General features: G+C 46.2%; 1 long non-coding RNA gene across 2 annotated transcripts in view; it reads right to left on the reverse strand.

The window, feature by feature from the left end:
- LOC137312412 (uncharacterized) overlaps positions 1–20721 on the reverse strand; it is a 29543-nt gene that overhangs the window by 2123 nt on the left and 6699 nt on the right. The window contains exon 3 of one of the 2 annotated variants that reach the window (XR_010960724.1): positions 20196–20420. The exons of the other annotated variant lie outside the window; for it this stretch is intronic. This is a non-coding gene — a long non-coding RNA (uncharacterized lncRNA). Of the gene's footprint in view, positions 1–20195; positions 20421–20721 lie in introns of those variants that run through there. 2 annotated transcript variants of the gene reach the window in all.

The raw sequence follows: 20721 nt of genomic DNA on the forward strand, positions 1-20721 counted from the left end.
ATCCGAAGCCTCAAACTCACCGTCTTGTGCCAGCCCCTGTCGGCTCTCTTCAACCAGAGCAACAAACCAGAAGCAAATCCCCCTGTCCCCTCACCTTCCCGGCTCTCGTTCACGTTACCGTCCATCTGGAGACCAAATTCGGATTTAACCTGTCGGATTCACGGTCCGTAAAATCCCTTCTCCCTTCACGACCGGCTCTGCGCCCTCTCTCGTCTCTTCCAGTGGCTCCGGTGCTCACTTTATTCACTTTCTGTATTAATTTCCGAATTCATTGTTTATAATTGTGTTTGAAAACATTTATCTGTCCGAAAGCGCTGCCCAGGTGAAGGAATCAGTTCCCACCGTTTGATGCAGCAAAAAAGCTGGAAATTTTACCCTAGACCCTGTCAAACTGATGCTTTGACTCCAGGTCTGATCAGTAATTTCTCTGCTTCCGTTTCTCTGTCTTACAGTTAACTTGGTGGCGATTGTGATCCTGTCCCGAGGAAAGTGCGGACTCACCAAATGTATCACTCGCTACCTGGTGGGAATGGCGGCGGCCGATCTCCTGGTCGTTATCACTGATGTTATATTGAGGGCAATTGTTAGCATTTATTTCCCAGTTTCATTCTTGAACATTACCCCCGTGTGCCGTCTCATTGTCACCCTGACTTTTTCAGCTGCAGCGGCCTCTGTCTGGTTCACAGTGGTTTTCACCTTTGATCGATTTGTGGCCATTTCTTGTCAGAAGCTGAAAACAAAATATTGCACCGAGAAAACGGCGGCTGTTGTTATCGGCGTGGTGAGTGCGCTTAGCTGTTTACTAAACATTCCCTGGTACTTTGTGTTTGACCCGGAATATATAATGGACAATGTGACCCGGGGTTGTGTCGTGAAGCCGACCTTATTCACTTCACCCGCTTGGGCAGCTTTTGACTTGTGTAATCTTGTGTTAATGCCTTGTCTCCCATTCATTCTGATTTTGCTGTTCAATGTTCTCACTGCCAGGCACATTTTAGCGGCCAGTAGAGTCCGCAGGGGACTCCGGGGCCGCAGCAATGGAGAGAATCACAGGGATCCAGAGATGGAGAACCGAAGGAAATCCATCATTTTACTCTTCAGTGTATCAGGCAGTTTTATATTATTATGGAGCACATTCGTTTTCTTTGTTATCTCTCTGCGTGCAACAAACGTCCAGTACGATATGGTCAGTGACATTGAGTCAGCCGCATTCATGCTTCAGCTTCTCAGTTCCTGCACCAACACATGTATTTATGCTGTGACCCAGACTAAATTCAGAGAGGAGCTGAAGAATGGGGTGAAATACCCATTGAATCTGATTGTTACATTAGTTAAATCGTAGAAACGTCTCAAGACTTTTCATCCGAAATTACATAAAAAGTCAATGAGAGTGGATTTTCCGGTTTGGCGGTGGAGTAAGTCGGCGGTAGCGGATCGGGCGCCCGTTGTTCACTGTGCCTGATTTTACTATCGATTGACATCAATGAGTTCACTAAAGTAACTGATATCAATCCAATACTTTAAATAAATTTGGAAATACCAGGAAGGAATTATATTTTACCCGACAAATGCGGTGTTGTGAAATGATACAAGATGTGATTCTGACATGAAATGGTTTGCTATTATTAATCTGGAAATAATATGATTTCAATATTAAATGTTTAATCCTGAAATGAATAAAATCAAATCCTCCTTTTCGGTTGATGATTATTTCCCATCACACACACTGCCCGGTGCGATGGACTGAGGGTGAGCTGTCAGGGTCAGACAGCGTCCTGTTCATTGGGACATTTGTTTTGACCAGAACAGAATAATAATGGACCAACACCCGGACCGTTACTAACTGGTGAAATATTAATGAAATTTCAAACTCCAGTGGGGAGTTCCGGAGATCGTTTCCTCTCTGAACTGCTGTGCAGCAATGTTTACTCACTGCAGGGCTGGGCCTGGTTACACAGATCTATAAGGAAACCTCCTGATACATTTCTGAGACGATCAGGGGCCGGGAGATTTCTCACGACAGAAGCAGGCCAAGGGAAAGCTCTCCTGCTCCTCCTTGTCCCACAAAATATGAGTTAAAAAGAAACTTCTCGGTGTTCTGGATCACTCAATGCCCATCGAAAGGGCGGCTCCACCATCCATTTGTGCCCAACATTAAATGGTGTCCCGTGTACGTCATCATACTCATATTTACATATTACACGTGGCCTGACCGGAAACAGGTGGGTGTTGCTCTGGCCGCTCTTCTCATGACCCTACCCACGATGGTGGAGGCAGGAACGCCAGCGTTAAAGGGGCGGTAAGTCACTTGGCACCATTTACTAGCCTCATCCACCCCATTTCCGCCAGGTGGGATACTTAAAATCGGCCACACCTTTCCTGACCTACGCTCTAGAATCAATCTTCGAAGCCCAAAAGCTGGTCCATTTTCTCAAACTGCATCGGTTCATAACACGTGGAGGGAAATTTTCACCATCGCTGGGGAATGAACTGGAAGAGCGGATCACTCGCCCATTATAGAACCGGCCGATTTTAATTTCTACTCCGTCAGTTTACCGCCCAAGCAGTGAAGGTGAAATTATCCCCAACGTCTCTGACCCCAAGGTTCGGCAGATGTGTTAAAGACATCAGACAGTGTTTGCCAAACACGAACATGAATGTGGGCGAATGGATCCGTGTATTCGGGTAAAAGGTGATAACCCACCTCCACGGAGACTGGACCCCTATACCGTGGATTCAAAGCGGAATTCATCCCCAACAGCTCGGTAACACAGGACGCTGTGCTCTATGGGCATTTGTCCAAGATGCACAACGAGATAGATATCAACTGCTGCTGGAAGACCATCAATTCAGTCAAGGATGCCCTTTGTTCCCCCGAAACCTGCTGGTCTTCCAGTCGAGGGAACTGTCCGCGGTTAAGTGTTGGCCACTGGCACACTCCAAGGTCCAGTATTTCATGCTGAGGTGCACACTGAAGCGAGGTGTGGCCTACACAAAGGCTTTATGGGGAAAGGCAACCGTGTAAGGCTATCCCACCTTGTATTGTACAGCATGTGTTAGAAGATATGTACTTTGTTTTGAATTCTAATAATGGAATCGTATGATGTGTATTGTATTTGTTTTGAATTGTAATTGCAATATTTACATTGAACTGTGTGTATCCATGAATTTTATGAAATAAAGTATATTTTAAAATATTTTTTAAAAGTTCCAGTCTCACTATGTATCTTCTTATTGGACACTGAAGAGTGGAAACAGACACGAATCGTAAAGATGTGGGAATTGATACAAACATCATTTATTGCAGGCATCAGGTGAGAAAAAGGGAGTATTTTCTTAATGGTGAGAAAATAGGGACTGTGGAGGAACGGAGGGGTTTGGGTGTCCAGGTACACCAAGCAATAAAATTAAGTGCACAAGTGTAAAAAAAGAATGAAAGATTCCAATTTCTAGGCTGTCATATCCCAAGGTAGCGCTATCAGGTGCTTAGCCAACTCTCTGGAATTTGCTGCTACAATCAGGCCCCACTGCCTCCCTCGCTGGTCCATTCCATACAGCCAGCAAACTCTGCATTAAAAAAATTACGTTCAATCATTCTGCTCATCCAGTGCCCCAGGTAAAGAAGTCTAATAGTGGCGGGAGGACCCAGACCATTCGCCTTATGTGACTTTGGACATTTCTGTTTTCAATTCAGATTATTGAATTTGCAATTTTTTCACTTTTTTGTACATTTCTATTTTTATTTTTGAACAAATTATCCAAACCCTGTGCGCAGTGAGTGCTGACTCCGGGCCCTTTGACAGCTCTCACCTCAGCCCGTCTGCGTCGTGGGCTGACTCCTCCTATCACGTGACATGCGGTACCGTCTCTCACCTTTGCGCGCTGACATCGCGATGCGAATATGCATCTCCGGCCCGAGGGACGCCGCGCTTGCACCGCACAGTCCCTGTGCCGCGTTCCCTTAGTAACAGGCGCCTGCCGGGAGGATGATTATGGCGGCCTCGGGTCGGCTGGCGAGCGGCCGCTGCTGTGGGCGGGGCGAGACCGACAGAGGGAGGGTCGTCACCTGGAAGTGGCCTGGGCCCCGGGGCCTTGGAATGGCGCAGTGAGGGCGGCCCGAGCTACAGCTCCTCCGACTTCAGGCCCGAGCAGCGTTAATGGAGTCGCAATCCAGGGGACGGAGGGACCGACACCCCGGGACGGTGGGACCGAGACCCCGGGATGGAGGGACCGCGATCCTGGGACAGCGGGGCGTCGACTCCGGGATCGAGAAACCGCGACCCCAGGGATGGAGGGACCGCGACCCGGGGATGGTGGGACCGTGACCACGGAAGGATGGGACCGTGACCCTGGGACAGATGGACCATGACCCCAGGATGCAGGGGCCGTGACCCCGGGATGGATGGACCGCGACCCCAGGAGGGAGGTGGTCTTTGAAACCGTCCATGCTCTGTTGTGAGATCTCTGTGTGTGTCTTGTTCTGTTCCTGTTCTATTACATTAGCTCCCGCCATGGCAATGCATCGATTTTAAAATTCTCATCCTCGTGTTCAAGTCCCTCCATGGCCCTCACTCCCTCCCTATCTCTGTCACCTCTTCCAGCCCTACAATTCTCATGTTCAAATCCCTCCATGACCCTAACCTCCTCCAACCGATTTAATCTCCACCGACAACCAAAAGTCTCGCCACCCTGTCATGGATTCGACCCCACCCATAGACTTCCTCCTGCACCAATGTGCACCCTGCGCTCAGTGCTCGGACACTCAGTCCTGTAAAGCACAGTCAGTGCTGGGACATTCAATCCTGTTATACACACCCTCAGTGCTGGGACACTCAGTCCTGTTATATACAGAGTCAGTGCTGGGACAGTCAGTCCTCTTATAGACACAGTCAGTGCTGGGACACTCAGTCCTGTTATACACACAGTCAGTGCTGGGACACTCAGTCCTGTTATATACAGTCAGATAAATAAATAACTGCAAAAGAAGAATGAAATCTCCAGGATCTGACGGTTTCCACCCCAGGGAATGGAAGGAAACAGGTGGGGAAATTGCAGATGCATTAGTCATAATTTCCAAAGCTCTCCAGACTCAGGAATTGTGCGTTTGAAAATGTCACTCCGTTATTTAAGAAAGGAGGGAGGGAGAAACCAGGAAAATACAGACCTGTCATTTTAACGTCGGTTGTGGGGAACTTACTTAAATCTATCATGAGAGACAAAATGAGCTGGTTAAAGAGAGTCAACTTGGATTTGTGAAGGGCAGATCATGTCTGACTAATTTAGTTGGATTTGTTGAGGAAACTAACAAGGTGGACATGGGAGTGTCTATGAAGGTTTTCTATATGGACTTATATAATACATTTGAAAAGGTTCAGCACAAGAGATTAATAGAATAAATAAAAGGCACAAAATTGAAAGTGACTTTGTGACTTGGGTTGGAATTGGTTGGGAGGTCGGCGAAAAGAGTAGGGAGAAAGTGAATGTTCTTTGATTGGCGGCATATGACAAGTGGTGTCCCCAGGGATCTGTGCTGGGGCCTCAGCTTTTCACCATATTTATCAATAACTTGGATGAAACAATAGAGAGTTATAGGTCCAATTTCCAGATGACACTAAGTTAGGAGGCACAGTACGTCGTGTAGATAGGAGCAGGAATTTACAAGGGGAAAGTTTAAGTGAATGTGAAAACTGTGGCAGATGGAGTTCAATGTGGGGAAGTGTGAGATCATTCAATATGGATGCAAAAAGGAAACATTGGAGTATTTTCTTGAAGTGAGAGACTGGAAATGGTGGAGGAGCAAAGGGATTTGGGTGTCCATTTACACAAATCACTAAAGGCTAGTGCACAGATACAAAAAGCAATCACATACTAATGGCCTTTATCTTCGGGGCTGGAATACAAAGGGAAGGAAGTGGTGCTTCTGTTCGACAGAGCCTTGGTCAGAGCCCATCTGGAGTACTGATCCTCACCAAGGATATATTGGCCTTGGAGGGGAGACAGTGCAGATTCACCAGAATGATACTGGGGCTTGAAGTGTTCAATTATGAGGACCGGTTGCATAAACTTGGTTTTGCATTCCCCTGAGTTTATAAGTTTGAGGGGTGATCTGAACCAGTGATTTAAAGTAATAAAGGGATTCGATATGGTAGAAATAGAAACTACTTTCTCTAGTGGGAGAATCCAGAGCAAGAGGACATAACCTTAAATTTAGAGCTAGGGTGTCTAGGATTGAAATCATTAAGCTCTTTTTCACACAAGGATAGTGGAAACCTGCTCAGGCTGATTGAAGTGGACACTGTGAGATAATAGAATTTTCTGTCCTGTCAGACTTGGACATATTGTAGATCCACCTTTTAAAAAGGTGGAGGAGCTCAGTACGAAGATGTATTCCACTCACGTCGTCATAAGTCCTCTAACTGTTTCTTTTATCGTCGAGATATGAAGGTCTATAAACACTGTGTTTAAAAGAAAGCTGATTTATTTGACACTTGTACAGAATACTAAACTCCAGCCCAGTTAAAGTGGGTCATTAACATCAGAAACAAACTCCAACTGTCAGAATGAACGTGGTTTTGTCCTGGATACAGCAATAACAGCAGAATCCATCTCCTGCAGTCACATGTGAACTCGCTGGTGACTCAGCAGGTGGGATGACTGAGTGAATCCCATTCCACACACGGAACAGGTGATCGGCCTCTCCTCAATGTGAATACGTTCATGTCTCATCAGATCCCATGTTCTTTTAAAGCTCTTCTCACAGTTAGAACATTTAAAGTGTCTCTTATCAGTGTGAACAAGTCGATGTTCAATGTGGCTGGATGAACAAGTGAATTCCTTCCCACACACAGAGCAGGTGAATGGCCTTTCCCCAGTGTGAACTCGTTAGTGTGTCAGCAGGGTGGATGACTGAGTGAAGCTCTTCCCACACACGGAGCAGATGAACGGCCTCTCCCCAGTGTGGACTCGCTGGTGTGTCAGCAGGGTGGATGACTGAGCGAATCCCTTCCCGCACAGGGAGCAGGTGAATGGCCTCTCCACGATGTGAACTTGCTGATGTCTCAGGAGGTGGGAATATCGAGTGAATCGCTTCCCACAAACAGAGCAGGTGAACGGCCTCTCCCCAGTGTGGACTCGCTGGTGTGTCAGTCAGCTGGATGACCGAGTGAATCCCCTCCCACACACGGGGCAGGTGAACGGCCTCTCCCAAGTGTGAGTGCGTTGGTGTGTCAGCAGATCACTTTTTGTTTTAAAGCTCTTCTCACAGACAGAACATTTAAAAAGACACTTATCAGTGTGAACAAGTTGATGTTCAATGAGGTGGGAAGATTGAGTGAATCCGCTCCCACACATGGAGCAGTTGAACGGCCTCTCCCCAGTGTGAATTCGCTGGTGTGTCAGCAGGTTGGATGACTGAATGAATCCCTTCCCACACGCGGAGCAGGTGAACGGCCTCTCCCCAGTGTGTCTGTGTCGATGAGTTTCCAGCCGGGACGAGTAACTGAATCCCCTCCCACAGTCCCCACATTTCCACGGTTTCACCATGGTGCGGGCGTCCTCGTGTCTCTCCAGGTTGGACGTTCAGTGGAAGTCTCGTCTGCACAGAGAACATTTGTCTGGTTTCCCCCAGACTGTAAATCCCCGTCCCACACAATTGCCCTCCTCCCTCTGCTGAAACCCAAACCCATCGCACCACTTCCAACAATTTTCCTTCTATTTAATTTTTCTCTCTTGAAGATTCCAACTCGGAGTAGGTTCAGTTCTACACTCACTGGTCCCACACCCTCTCTTCCCCTGAAGGTGCTGACTCTGGCTGGGTTCAGTTCTAAACTCACTGGTTCCGCTCCCTCTCCTCCCCTGAAGGTGCTGACACTGGTTGGATTCAGTTCTGCACTCTCTGGTTCCCCTCTCCTCTCCTGAGATGCTCACTCTTGCTGTGTGTATATGGTCTGGCCCTCATTTCGACACTATGTCCCTCCCTCTTGCTGGCGACGGAATCTCCCTGACCAGTCACCATTTCTCCTTCATTTAAAGACTATCCCTGACCTATCACAATGTCTCCTTAATTTGTAGGCTTTCCCTGAACAGTCACCGTTTCACCTTCATTTACAGACACTCCCGGACCAAACACAATTTCTCCTACATTAATAGACGCTCCCTGACCCTTCGCCATTTCTCCTTCATTTACAAACTCTCTCTGACCAGTCAGAATTTTCCTTCATTAATAGACGCTCCCTGACCCATCACTATTTCATCTTCATTTATGGACATTACCTGAACCTGTCAACATTTCTCCTGCATTCATAGACACTCCCGGACCAATCACCGTTCCTCCTTCATTTATGGACAGTCCTTGACCAGTTACCATTTCTCCTTCATTTACAGACACTCCCAGAACAAACACCATTTCTCCTTCATTTACAAACGCTGCCTGACAAGTCACCATTTCTCCATCATTTACAGACTCTGCCTGAACTGTCACCATTCATCCGTCCTTTATAGATACTCCCTAACCCGTCACGGTTTCTCCTTCATTTTTAGACACTCCCTGACCTGTCACGATGTCCTCTCCCATTTATAGATACTCCCTTAACAGACGCCATTTCACCTGCATTTATAAACACTCCCTGACCCGTCACTATTCCTCCTTCATTTATAGACACGCCCTGACCCTTCACCGTTTCTCCTACATAAATAGACACTCCCTCACCCGGCACCATTTATCCTTCATTTAGAGACAATCCCTGTCCAGTCACCATTTATCCTTAATTTACAGACACTCCCAAAGCAGTCAGCATTTCTCCTTCATTTACAGACACTCCCTGACCGACCCCATTCCTCCTTCATTTATAGACACTCCCTGACCTGTCGCAATTTCTCCTTCATTTACAGACACTCCATGAGCAGTCACCATTTATTCTTCATTTACGGACACTCCATGACCAGTCAGCATTTCTCCTTCATTTAGAGACACTTCCTGACCAATCACCATTTCTCCTTCATTTACAGACACTCACTGGCCAGTCACCTCCTCTCTCCGCATATCCCTCCAGATGTCCGTTCACTTGTGAGCAAGGCCCTTGCCATCCACAATCTTATTGCGGATGGCTGCATTTAGGAACATGGGAGTTGGCCATTCAGCCCCACGAGCCTGTTCCGCCATTCAATTAGATAATGGCTGATTTATATCTTAACTCTATCTACCCTCGTTGGTATCATAACCCTTAATAATCTGGCCAAACAAAAATCTATCAATCTCAATTTTCAAATGTACAATTGACCCCCAGCCTCAACAGCTTTTTGGAGTGAAGAGAGTTCCAGATTTCCATTCCCCTTTGTGTGAAGAATTGCTTCCTGACATCACCCATCAATGGCCGAGCTCTAATTTTAAGATCATTCCGCCTTGTTCTGGACTCTCCCACCAGAGGAACTAGTTTATCTCCATCTACTCTATCAAAACATCTAATCATCTTAAACACCTCAATTAGATCAGTCCTTAATCTTGTATATTCAAGAGAATACAAGCCTCGTCTACGCATCTGTGCTCATCATTTACATAATTCATCACCATAAGTACAGGATAGAAATTCAGTACAGACAGTTCCAGTTTCTCTGGAACATTCTTTTCTCCCTTGCCCCTCCTAAGCTGTGAATGCACCCGCTCACACTCTCCCTCCACGCCCCTATTAAGCTGTGAATTCCCCCGTCCCACACACACCCTCCTTGACACGTCCTCGCTGTTTGAAATCCACATTCATCGCAGGATCTATTGTTCCTCCTTTTCTCTCCTGAAGGTTCTGCGTGATGTTTGGATTCGGCCACAGTCACTGTTTGCCCTCCAGTACCCGGCCAAGTGGTAATTCTGCACCTGTGAGCCTGCACAGCGAGCTGCCGGCATTTCAAACATGGGGAGCAGCACAGTCACCGTCCCTGGCTGATTCTGTCCGGCAAAGCTGAGGCCAACGGGAGCAGATCAACAACAAACTGCATTTACAAAGAGCGGATTCTCAGCAACACCGAGTGCGGGTCAGGCCCTGAATCAGTGCCGGGGGACCCGGCGGATCGGGCGGGCGTCCCGGGAGTCCATTACACCCATCATTCAGCTCCTCCCCCGTCCTACCCGCCGCTTCCCGGTTTCTTCTCCCGTTTCCACCGAGTCGGATTCGCGAACAAAGGAAAGGAGCGATGCGTTCCCAGATTGCACAGCGGGCCTGGGGAACATGCGCAGTCTGAGCGGAAAATCGCCACCTTGGAGAGATAGAGGGGTTTCTGGGGCGCGAGGGATTGTGGGGCCTCCGGCCGCCATTAGTCGCATTGTGTCGGTCAGTGTTTCATTGCCGCCGTCGCGCACAGAACCGTTTCTCCAAATACAGACTGAGGAATTCAGAGCCGGTTTGCTGAACAGACACTGACCGTACAATGAGGAACAGTGTTTTTCAAACTTTTTTCTCGTGACCCAGTGGAAGAAAAACACTTCCCCCAGGGACCCAAAACAATAAGATCTTCTGACTGGAGTTTTCTTCAAATCCCAATAAAGGTCAATACATGCTCGCTCTTCACTTCACTTCAAGTAATAAATAAAATTAGACATCGACGTTACTTGAAAATCAATTTAAATACAGTTTAAATATAATAATAAAACGGTCAAGTTGAGTTGCACTTAATTAATGTAACGGGTGGGTCTGCCTGTTGTTCGTGATCTCGTTCCAATCTGGATCACAAGATGAAAGCTCTACACGCATATCAGGTGCGCTGTTGAGTCGGTTTCATTCTCTTGTTTTTAATCTTGTCAGTGTCGAAAATCCCAGTTCGCAGGTGTAGGTTGTTGTGAACGGCATCAACAAAAGAACAATAATTTTGTTCAACAGAGGATAGTCTTTGAAAGCACTGATCGAAAAAGAACACACACTGAATGACTTGTGGTGTGTTTTCAGTGTGCTCACAGGTGAGTCGCATCAGCTCGTTTTCTTGCTCAAGCATCAAGTTTAGCTTCATTATTGATTCAGGATTTTCGAAAGCTAACGGATCTTTCACCCAACGCTTTTCCATCAAATTTTCAAATCCCTCTGCAGAGCAGCGAGATGTAACTGTATGACATTTCATTCCCTTTTTCTTCATTGATGCTGTTCTCTCCACCCTAGAGGGCTGAGGATGTTCAGTCGTTGAGTGTATTCCAGATTGAGTTTGATTGATTTTTGGACAAGGAAATCAAGGGATATGGAGAGAGGGCGGTAAAGAGGAGTTGAGGTTCAAGATCAGCCATGATCTATTGAATGGCGGAGCAGGCTTGAGGGGCCGTATGGCCTACGCCTGCTCATATTTCTTATGTTCTTATCCTGCCAGAGGTGCGGTGCCCAGAACTGAACACAGTGCTCTAAATGAGGACTAACCAGAGCTCTTTATAACTGGGACATAACTTCCACTCATTTTCATTCCACAACTCTTGAGATAATTATCAAAATTTCATTACCATATTAACTTTTTTTGCACCTTTTTGTGAATTCTGTACTTGGTCCCATAAATTTCTCTGCTCACCCACAGTTCCTAGTTTCTTGCCATTTAGAAAATGCTCTAATCTGTCTTTTTATTGTCCAAAGTGGATGACCTCACACTTCCCCAAGTTGAACTCCATCTGCCACTGTTTTGCCCACTCACTGAATCTATCAATGTCCCTTTGCAACTTTCTGCTCCCATCTATAATGCGTACTGTGCCACATAACTAAGTGTCGTCAGCATATTTGGATATAAGGTTCTCTACATAAGAACGTAAGAAATAGGAGCAGGAGTCGGCCATACAGCCCCTCGTGCCCTCTCTGCCATTCAATCAGATCAGGGCTGATCTTCGACCTCAACTCCACTTTCCCTCCCGATCCCCATATCCCTTGATTCCCCTCGAGTCCAAAAATCTATTAATCTCAGGTTTGAATATACTCAACAACTGAGCATCCACAGCCCTCTAGGGTGGAGAATTCAAAAGATCCACAACCATTCGTGTGAAGAAATTTTTCCTCATGTCGATCCTAAATGGCCGACCCCTTATCTTGAGACTATGAGCTCCAGTTCTTGACTCTCCAGCCAGGAGAACCAGCCTCTCAGCATCTACCCTGTCAACCCGTCTACGAATGTTATACATTTCAATGAGATCACCTCTCATTCTTCTTTCTCCACAGAATATAGGCTAATTTTACACAATATTTTCTCATACTACAATTGCAGCAAGTCCTCCTTACTGTTATATTCCAACACCCTTATAATAAAGGCTACCATATCATTTGCCTTCCTCACTCTCATTAGACCCTTTGTACCTCACTATTTCCAGCATGTTTTTCCTCTATTCCGTCGATAGGGAAAAGAAATGAACGTTGAAAACATTTTACTATAATTACACCCGTTTATGGTTTGGAAACAATATCCAACTGAACTGCATCAAATTCAATTGCAAAGTTAAGAGTTTCTGAAGGAAATAGACTAATTTGAACACTTAAGTGCGATGGCTGGGAATCGAAGCCGGGTGAACTGCTTAGAAAGCAGCTATGCTCACCACGGTGTGCGGATATTACACAGTGTGCTGAGAGTTCGGAACGTGTGGGAGTTGAAGGGTTAATCTCTTTAAATCTAGTGCATATTGCTTCAACTGTTTAAAGTCAATTTAAAAGTTTAAATTTCTAAGTTTCTGTCAGGCTTCAGCAGAGAGCTGCTGTAGCAAGTTAATTGGTTAGCTAGATTCAATTGGTCCCTGAAGGTGGGGCAGGACTGACTCATCTGAGTCTCAACTGCAGAAATACAGGGGCCTGTCAGTGCGGACTGCACGGTGTGCGGATATTACACAGTGTGCTGAGAGTTCGGTACGTGTGGGAGTTAGGTGAAGTGGGGGAAGGAGGTGCTGCTTTGCCTTGCTTTTCCTGCAGAGCGGTAGTGGACCTGAGAGCGGTGAGCGGCGGGAGAGAGCGAGACCAGAGCGGGGATAAAAACAGCGCGGAGAGAGCGAGACCAGAGCGGAGATATAAACAGCGCGGAGAGAGCGAGAGTCCAGTCGGTGAGCGGCGGGAGAGAGCGAGACCAGAGCGGAGATATAAACAGCGCGGAGAGAGCGAGAGTCCAGTCGGTGAGCGGCGGGAGAGAGCGAGACCAGAGCGGAGATATAAACAGTGTGGAGAGAGCGAGACCAGAGCTCACTCTGAGAGCGAGACTCGGAGACCAGCGGCAGTTCGGGGTGACGTCACCAGTCAGAAAGTGACGCGGCACAGGGGAGGCAGCTGATTGGTGAGTAGGTTCAGGTGAGTATTTCTACCATTTTACTGTAAGTAAAGTAATAAGAAAGGGAAGATCTGCAGGTTTTATAGCAGATAGTGTTTTTTTTTAGTGAACCTAGGTCCCTAGTATAGTTAACATTTTCTAATTTCAACGTAATTTAAAAGGGGTAACTCAGCTAAGGCAAGTCATGGCAGCAGACCTCGCACCCGTGATATGCTCCTCCTGCAAGATGTGGGAAGTCATGGACACTACCAGTGTCCCTGCCGACCATGTGTGCGGGAAGTGTGTCCACCTGCAGCTACTGACCGATCGTATCTCGGAGCTGGAGCTGCGGGTGGACTCACTGTGGAGCATCCGCGATGCAGAGAAACTCGTGGATAGCACGTTTAGCGAGTTGGTCACACCGCAGGTAAAGGGTATACAGGCAGGAAGTGAATGGGTGACCACCAGGAAGAGTAAGAGATGCAGGCAGGTAGTGCAGGGGTCCCCTGTGTCCATCCCCCTCTCAAACAGATATGCCACTTTGGATGCTGTTGGGGGGGATGACTTATCAGGGGAAGGCAGCAGCAGCCAACTTCCTGGCACCACGGGTAGCTCTGCTGCACAGGCTGGGAGGAAAAAGAGTGGCAGAGCTATAGTGATAGGGGACTCAATTGTAAGGGGAATAGACAGGCGTTTCTGCGGCAGCAACCGAGACTCCAGGATGGTGTGTTGCCTCCCTGGTGCAAGGATCAAGGATGTCTCGGAGCGGCTACAGAACATTTTGGAGGGGGAGGGCGAACAGCCAGCTGTCGTGGTGCACATAGGCACCAACGATATAAGTAAAAAAGGGGATGAGGTCCTAAAAGCAGAATATAGGGAGTTAGGAGGTAAATTAAAAAATAGGACCTCAAAGGTAGTAATCTCAGGATTGCTGCCAGTGCCACGTGCTAGTCAGAGTAGAAATAGGAGGATATTTCAAATGAATACGTGGCTAGAGGAATGGTGCAAGGGGGAGGGATTCAAATTCCTGGGACACTGGAAACGGTTCTGGGGGAGGTGGGACCAGTACAAACCGGATGGTCTGCACCTGGGCAGGGCCGGGACCGCTGTCCTAGGAGGAGTGTTTGCTAGTGCTGTTGGGGAGGGTTTAAACTAAAGTGGCAGGGGGTTGGGAACCTGAGCAGGGAGAGAGAGGAAAGCGTAACAGGAAGTGACAGAAGGTATGGAGTAATAGGTAAAGTGTTAAAAAAGGAAAAAGCAGGAACTAAGCGTCACAAAACAGATTTGAAAGTTCTTTATCTGAATGCACGTAGCATTCGTAATAAAATGGACGAGTTAACGGCACAAATAACTACGTATGGGTATGATCTTGTGGCCATTACAGAAACATGGCTGCAGGGTGACAACGACTGGGAATTAAATATGCCAGGGTATTTAACAATCAGGAAGGACAGGCAGGAAGGAAGGGGAGGTGGGGTGGCTATGTTAATAAAGGAAGGAATCACTGTAATACAGAGAAATGATATTGGGACAAAGCATCAAGATAATGAAACAGTTTGGGTGGAGATAAGGAATAATAAGGGAAAAAAAACATTAGTGGGCGTAATAAATAGGCCTCCTAATAGTTGCAACTCTGCTGGAAGAAGTATTAATCAGGAGATAGTCGGGGCATGTAATAAGGGAACAGCCATAATTATGGGGGATTTTAATTATCATATTAACTGGACAAATCAAATTGGGCAGAGCAGCCTTGAGGACGAGTTCATTGAGTGCATCAGGGATGGATTTCTTGAGCAGTATGTAACTGATCCTACAAGGGGGCAGGCAACCTTGGACCTGGTCCTGTGTAATGAGTCAGGATTAATTAATAATGTCCTAGTTAAGGATCCCCTTGGAACGAGCGACCACAACATGGTTGAATTCCATATCCAATTAGAGGGTGAGAAGGTTGATTCTCAAACAAGCGTACTGAGCTTGAATAAAGGAGACTATGATGGTATGAGAGCGGAATTGATTAAAGTGGACTGGGAAAATAGATTAAAGGGTAAGACGGTACATGAGAAGTGGTGTTCATTTAGGGAGTTATTTTACAACTTTCAAAATAAATATATTCCACTGAGGAAAAAAGGGTGTAAAAGAAATGACAGCCACCCGTGGCTAAGTAAAGAAATCAAGGATAGTATCCGACTAAAAACAAGGACATATAAGGTAGCCAAACTTAGTGGGAGGATAGAAGATTGGGAATTCTTCAAAAGACAGCAAAAAGTAACTAAAGGATTGATTAAGAAAGGGAAGTTAGATTATGAAAAGAAATTAGCAAAAAATATAAAAACAGATAGCAAGAGTTTCTATAGTTATATAAAAAGAAAAAGGGTGGCTAAGGCAAACATAGGTCCCTTAGAGGATGAGACCGGGAAATTAATGGTGGGAAACATGGAGATGGCAAAAATGCTGAACAAATATTTTGTTTCAGTCTTTACAGTAGAGGACACTAAGAATATCCCAACACTGGACAAACAGGGGACTCTCGGGGGGGAGGAGCTAAATACGATTAAAATCACTCAAGAGATGGTACTCAGTAAAATAATGGGACTCAAGGCGGATAAATCCCCTGGACCTGATGGCTTCCATCCTAGGGTCTTGAGGGAAGTGGCAGTAGGGATTGTGGATGCTTTGGTGATAGTTTTCCAAAATTCCCTGGACTCAGGAGAGGTCCCGGCAGATTGGAAAACTGCTAATGTAACACCGTTATTTAAAAAGGGTAGTAGGCAGAAGGCTGGAAATTATAGGCCAGTTAGCTTAACATCTGTGGTGGGTAAAATTTTGGAGTCTATTATTAAGGAGACAGTAACGGAACATTTAGATAAGCATAATTTAATAGGACAAAGTCAGCATGGCTTTATGAAGGGGAAGTCATGTCTGACAAATTTGCTTGAGTTCTTCGAGGATATAACGTATAGGGTGGATAAAGGGGAACCAGTGGACATAGTGTATTTAGACTTCCAGAAGGCATTCGACAAGGTGCCACATAAAAGATTATTACTTAAGATAAAAAAATCACGGGATTGGGGGGAATATTCTGGCATGGGTGGAGGATTGGTTATCAAACAGGAAGCAGAGAGTTGGGATAAATGGTTCATTTTCGGACTGGCAACCAGTAACCAGTGGTGTTCCACAGGGGTCGGTGCTGGGTCCCCAACTCTTTACAATCTATATTAACGATTTGGAGGAGGGGACCGAGTGCAACATATCAAAATTTGCAGATGATACAAAGATGGGAGGGAAAGTAGAGAGTGAGGAGGACATAAAAAACCTGCAAGGGGATATAGACAGGCTGGGTGAGTGGGCGGAGATTTGGCAGATGCAATATAATATTGGAAAATGTGAGGTTATGCACTTTGGCAGGAAAAATCAGAGAGCAAGTTATTTTCTTAATGGCGAGAGACTGGAAAGTACTGCAGTACAAAGGGATCTGGGGGTCCTAGTGCAAGAAAATAAAAAAGTTGGTATGCAGGTGCAGCAGGTGATCAAGAAAGCCAACGGAATGTTGGCTTTTATTGCTAGGGGGATAGAATATAAAAACAAGGAGGTATTGCTGCAGTTATATAAGGTATTGGTGAGACCGCACCTGGAATACTGCATACAGTTTTGGTCTCCATACTTAAGAAAAGACATACTTGCTCTCGAGGCAGTACAAAGAAGGTTCACTCGGTTAATCCCGGGGATGAGGGGGCGGACATATGAGGAGAGGTTGAGTAGATTGGGACTCTACTCATTGGAGTTCAGAAGAATGAGAGGCGATCTTATTGAAACATATAAGATTGTGAAGGGTCTTGATCGGGTGGATGCAGTAAGGATGTTCCCAAAGATGGGTGAAACTAGAACTAGGGGGCATAATCTTAGAATAAGGGGCTGCTCTTTCAAAACTGAGATGAGGAGAAACTTCTTCACTCAGAGGGTGGTAGGTCTGTGGAATTTGCTGCCCCAGGAAGCTGTGGAAGCTACATCATTAGATAAATTTAAAACAGAAATAGACAGTTTCCTAGAAGTAAAGGGAATTAGGGTTATGGGGAGCGGGCAGGAAATTGGACATGAAGCTGAGTTCGGATCGGTCAATGCCCTGTGGGTGGCGGAGAGGGCCGAGGGGCTATGTGGCCGGGTCCTGCTCCGACTTCTTGTGTTCTTTAGATTTGTGGTTGGGATCAGATCAGCCATGATCTTATTGAATGGCGGAGCAGGCTCGAGGGGCCGATTGGCCTACTCCTGCTCCAATTTCTTATGTTCTTATGTTCTTATGTTCTATACCATCATCGCCGACAACGCATGACATTAAAAAAGTTCCTAAAAATCAGACCCTGAACAGACACTGCTGGCTGTTGGATTTTGTTCCTCATTTAAACGGGTTTCTGACGGATCCTTTCTCGCTCTGTTGCAGTTCACGTACATGTCGCCAAACCCAAATTGTTTGTGAGATTGTGGAAATGACTGGAAGAGGAAAAACCGACGGTAAAGCTCGGGCCAAGGCCAAGTCTCGCTCATCCCGGGCCAGACTGCAGTTCCCTGTGGGCCGTGTTCACAGGCTCCTGCGAAAGGGGAACTACGCTGAACGTGTGGGTGCCGGAGCCCCGGTCTATCTGGCTGCTGTGCTCGAATATCTGACGGCTGAAATCCTCGAGCTGGCCGGCAACGCGGCCCGGGACAACAAGAAGACCCGCATCATCCCCAGACACCTGCAGCTTGCCATCCGCAACGACGAGGAGCTCAACAAGCTGCTGGGAGGGGTGACCATCGCTCAGGGTGTTGCCAGATATCCAGGCCATGCTTCTGCCGACGGAAACTAGCATTGTCAGCTCCAAGAGCAAGTAAAGCGACCAAGACTTAATCTGATAACCCAAAGGATAGGACCAACCTTATTGAAATCTTTGAAGAAGGCACAGAAAGTGAATACAAGTTTAATGCAGTAGATGCGATATATTTGGATATTATGAAAACCTTCGATAAGATACCGCATTGCAGACTCATGGCTAATTTCAGAGCATGTGGAGTCAGCGGACATGTGCCAGAATGGATATCAAGCTGGCTACAAAACATAAAACTGAGAATCGAGGTTAAGGGTCGCTACTCAGACTGGCAAAAGGTGGGAAGTGATGTTGCATTTGCTGGGACCACGGTTCTTCACAATTTACATTAACGATGTGGAATTGGGAATCGGAAGTACGATTCAAAATTTGTGGACGATACCAAACTGGAGGATGTAGTTAATACAAAGGAAGAATGCATCAAAATGCAAGAGGACATTAATAAACTTGCAGACTGAAGAATAAGGAGATCACACACTGCTTGGATAATAAGAGTCTAAACGGGATAGAGGAGCAAAGGGATCTGGTTGGTACAGATATAAAAATTACAAGAAGTAGCGACGCAGGTCAAGAAGGTCATAAAAAGGAAACTCAAACACTATGATTCAATTCTTGAGAGCTTGAATTGAAAATCAAAGAAGTTATCGTAAACTTGTCTGGAAACTTGTTTAGACCAAACTTGGAGTATTGTGCACAATTCTGGTCTCCATATTATAGAAAGGACGGAGAGGGATTGGAGAAGGTGCAAAAACGATTCTCAAGATACGAAAAATGAGAGAATAATCTTCTTATGAATATAAGAATATTCTTATGAGGAAATGCTGAAGAGACTGGGGGTGTTTTCTCTGGAAAAGAGAAGGCTGAGGGGTGACGTGATTGAGGTCTGACGATGGGGTTTCATAGGGTCGACATAGAGAAAATGTTTCCACTTGTGGGGAGTCCAAAAGTAGAGGTAATAAATATAAAATGGTTGCTAATAAATCCAATAGGGAATTCAGGAGAAACTGATTTACCTAAAGAGTGGTTTGAATGTGGAAAACGCTACCACAAGCAGTAGTTGAGACAAATAGCACAGATCCATTCAAGGGGAAGCTGGATTAACACACGAGGAAGAAAAGAATCGAAGGATATTCTGATAGGGTTCGATGAATTAAGGAGGGAGGAGGCTCGTGTGGAGCATAAACGCCGGAACAGACCAGTTGGGCCGAATGGCCTGTTTCGGTGCCTTCGTTTCGATGTAACTCGATGTAAAGGCTCTTTTCAGAGCCACCCACTGTATGTGTGAAAGGGCTGGTTACTCTCTGAGGGAGACGCTGATATCATGCTACCAGTGTTGCTTTGAGCTGCTTTTGTCTCGTTGTAGGCGAGATGGGGTATTAATGGGACTGGAGCCAGGGCACCGACCACAGTCCGGTACATTAAACGGTGGCTTATGGACCCCAGCCCACACATCACCAGATTTCTTGTATTTATTTAAACTACTTGCCATGCTGTGCTGGTAAAGCATCACCAGAATTGATGGACTAACCTTTCTACATCTGTGGAATTCGGCGCTTCGATCCGTTTCTGTTCTATTTTGTTGGATTATTTGCATAACGCATCAAACTCACTGTGGAATCACTGAAATGTATCTCTGTACAGAAGAAAATGACATTGAATTGCCTGGTGCCCAGGAGATCAGAAACATTACTCGCCTTTCGTCCTGTTAACAACGAAACCGTGTTTAGAGGCCTCCAACCCGCGTTGGTTCCATATGGGGGATAAAACAGATAAAGCGGGAGGGGAGGAGTCAGAGTGACGGAAAGAGCGGAGAGCGGCCTCTGATCTTCCAGCTGCACCTCTAGCTTTCTCCACCCGCGAATTTAGAACCGAAATACAGCGCTCCGCACAAACCCTTACAGACTCGGGCTTCATATTCAAGGATTTCCAGAAACCAGGAACTTTAAAATAAGCCCCGTTACAATTAACAGTCACTAATATTCCGGCCGAAATGCAATCCCTTCTGTAACAAGTCAACCCGCCTCCTTCCATTTCAGTGGCAGAACGGATTCCATCTCCCCACATATCCCTCCCAGAATGGTTCAGCAGTTTACTCACATCTCATTCCAGCTGATTTGGAGAATCTCATGTGTTGGGGTTTGAGTTATGACGCGGAGTTTCTCCGCCAGTTTCACGGTTTCACAGAGACTCTCGCTCTGAATCTGTGAAAAGATTATGACCATGAACTGGGACTGGAACAGAACACATCTTCGGTAACAGTGAGGCCCGGCCCGGACATCTCATTCTCTCTGCTTTATATCGGACAATATCGCACCTTCATGTCCAGCACTAGAGAGAGAGAGACACACACTCTGTAAGTCTTACACTTCCTATCAGTGTATTCGTATCACGTTCAAAAACAGTATCCCACTTTCATATATAGCACCAGCGAGAGAGAGGGAGAGAGAGGGAGACAGGTACGGTGAGAGAGAGAGAGCGGAGAGACAAAGTGCCACACTCAGTTCCAGACCGACCTGTAAAGTTTCGTTTTACCCAGAAAGATCCCATTGGAGAGACAAAAGATGCAATCTCATCTCTCACTGATATTGTACCAGAGGCAGACACACAATTAATCCCAAACTCAGTGCAG

This window comes from Heptranchias perlo, unplaced genomic scaffold (genome assembly GCF_035084215.1).
Source record: "Heptranchias perlo isolate sHepPer1 unplaced genomic scaffold, sHepPer1.hap1 HAP1_SCAFFOLD_43, whole genome shotgun sequence".
In the NCBI taxonomy this organism is placed as follows: Eukaryota; Metazoa; Chordata; class Chondrichthyes; order Hexanchiformes; family Hexanchidae; genus Heptranchias; species Heptranchias perlo.